Below are 3,140 nucleotides of genomic sequence, written 5' to 3'. Positions count from 1 at the left end.
TTTAAATGTTACCTGCCTCCATTAGAGTGAAGGTCCACGGGTTAGGTGTTCAGATTGAATTGTATTCCTCTAAAATTTATATGTTGAAGTTCTAATGTGACCTCAGAATGTGACCTTATTTGGAAATAGAGTCATTCATTGCATATGTGATTAGTTAAGATGAGGTCATACTAGAGTAGGGTGGGTCTCTAATCCAATATGACTGGTGACTTTATAAAAAGAGGAATTTGGACACAAACACAGACAGGGAAGGTGATTGAAGAAACATGGGGAGAAGATGTCCATATACAAGCCAAGAAAAGAAGCCCGGAACAGATACTTCCCTCACAGCCCTTGGAAGGATTTAATGCATCAACACCTTCATTTTAGACTTCTAGCCTCCAAAACTATGAGACGATCAATTTCTGTTGTTTAAGCCACCCAGTTGTGATACTTTTTTACAGCACCTCTAGCAAAATAATACAGCAGGGAACATGTCTGTCTTAATTATTGTGGTACCCCAAGTCTCTGACAGTGTCTCAAACATACACAGTAGGTATTCTATAAATATTTATTGAATGATTGAATGAATTCCTATAATTACTGTGAAGCAAAATTACATATTGGGTAGGTAGTTCAGACCAATTTTATGGAGCTTAATTACTGAAGTATCAAGAATATCTCATTAAAACCTGATCCCAAGTTGAAAATTTAAGGATGATGCTTTAGTCAAGTCCATCACATTCTAATAATAATCAAGCAGGAAAATAGAGTAAATTTTCCATCAGAAAAAAAAAAAAATGCTGAGGGTCATTACTCAGCTAGAATAGTAACTTATTTCAAAAATACCATACCAAGTAAAATGAAATCAAATAAAATGCCATATCAACTTTACCTTATTCCTTTCATAAGCCCTTTAGATTTTACTTATCTAAATAATAGAGAGTCATTATAGTCAGTAGGGACTTACGCAGAGAGGGTGGAAGAGTTTGAATAGGTCCTTTGTCATTTTTACTTATATCTGAGGCACCAGGCAAGGAAGATTATTTAGTTGCTACTTTTTATCTTTTCCTAAGTCAAACCTGAGAGTTTCAACACCCTCAACAGAGTACTTATGGGCTGAAGTTCAGAAACCCTGTTAAAATTTCATGAACCTGAATTGAATATATTGGTTTATTCAGTTTTCCTTGGTGTTCCTAAGGTTCAGATGGTTCAGCTGAGGCATGGCATGTGGATTTCTTAATGAATAGTGAATTCTGTAAGTTTGTATGTACTTTAAAAAGCGTATCTCTAAACCCAATATCACATGTTAAACTTAGCTAATATCTTGGAAATCAGAGCCTCCTTGGTATTTGGGGCACCACAGGTTGGCATTTCACAAACGAAATAGTCCTCTTGTAATTAAAGACTAGTCATGATGATAAGTGGTGAATATAATTTGAATTAAATTATATTCTGAATGGTTAAGTCTAGAAAAATCAGCAGCCTAATAAAACTGATTAGTATTGGCTTTGTACTTGGTGACATCCACGATCTCTTCCAATTTTTGTTCTTGAGGTATAAAGTCACATACATGACATTGGTGCATGTCTTATGAAATGTCATCAAGCTTCTGCCTTCAAAGAATTGAGAATACTTGAATTTGGCTACTTTTAATAGCATTTCTTTCTTATTAACTGTTATTTTGTACATCCAAATCACGAATCAAGCCATTAAGGGCATTTGTTGTTTACCATGTTCCACTAAGGTGACTCTGTAACCCCAGTCAAATTCTCCATGAAGAGAAGCTAAATGATCAGAACCTTACACTTTCTTTAAATAATGAATCTGTTCACAGCATGCGGCCAGCTCTCAAGCAGAGAAGTCTTCACTCACTGGCATATTTTTGGCCTATATCCTGAACTCTGTCACCTCATGTGCACTGGAATTCTTTTCCCTAATATGTTGTCTGAGTCATACCATTTTCTTGAGCACTGGAGGCCCTTGCTCTGATGACTAACAATGATTTCTGCCATCACATTTGGCTTCTAGCCCCAGGTATGCCCTGCACATGGTCCCTCATAGGGTAACACCCTTCTTCTAGCCATGTAGATTTCACTCTTACCTTGAACAATTCAGATCCCTACACCTCATCACACCATTGGCCTTATAAGTCAGAGATTTCTGCAGTCCAAGAAATGGGAAATCAGACGATAATGAAAGATGTGTAGTTTGCCTTTGTTACTAATCCAGGGCTCCCTTCTCTCTATCCATGGATGCTTAGAATTCTGGTTCACAAACTCATGGAGATATGTTGGTGCCATGATGGTTGCTCCATGGACTCCTACCTGAGTCAGAGTGTATCATTTAAAAAAGTTTATAAATATTTCAGAATGCTTCTTCCATCATCAAAATATTTTATAATCTTCTCCCTGTTTCAGTCTTCTATCATCATAGCAATTAGAAGACTGATTAGTACCACTGCTACCTGGAACACGAATTCAGAGATAATTGTCCTTGAAAATCTTCTGTTTCAATCCTTGTTTGAGCCAGTAGAAATTTGGTTTTCTATTACTTGCAAATAAATGATTTCTAGCAAGTCATTTAATTCAATCTTTCATATCAAAGAAACTTTTACCTTATTTTAAAATTTTAAGAGTTAGGGGAAGAAGACAAAGACAAAGGAGAAGAGCAGAAAAGGAATTTGACTGACTAATTGAAAATGTCTTGTGTCTCTGAAACACCAGGACCACTTTCACAGACTTTGCAATTTTGTCACATTAAGAATCCTCAGGTCCTTATGATTCAGCTGATGTTTTCAGGGAGCTTGTCCAGGTATCCATGAAGGAATCATTAAATCATTATATCTAGTCAGCATGAAATAAAACTATTGTTTTTAAAGATCCTTAAATATTCTTAATTCTGAGCATTTGGAGTTTAAAAAATATATCCAAAGAATAAATTGTTTTTGAGATTGATATAAGTTAACAGAAAAGAGACTCTAACACCGACCTAAGATATTAACAAAAAGATTTAAGAGTCAACAAATAAAAGTGGAGCATATAAGGATGTTTCTTATATTTTTTAAAAGAAACACTTTCAGCTTATTAATCTTTTTAACCAAAAATATTCATAATTCTCTAAAAGAAAGGACAAGATTATTAATAATCATTACACTTAGA

Source organism: Zalophus californianus, chromosome 6 (genome assembly GCF_009762305.2).
Source record: "Zalophus californianus isolate mZalCal1 chromosome 6, mZalCal1.pri.v2, whole genome shotgun sequence".
In the NCBI taxonomy this organism is placed as follows: domain Eukaryota; kingdom Metazoa; phylum Chordata; class Mammalia; order Carnivora; family Otariidae; genus Zalophus; species Zalophus californianus.
Note: the sequence above shows the minus strand (reverse complement) of the source record.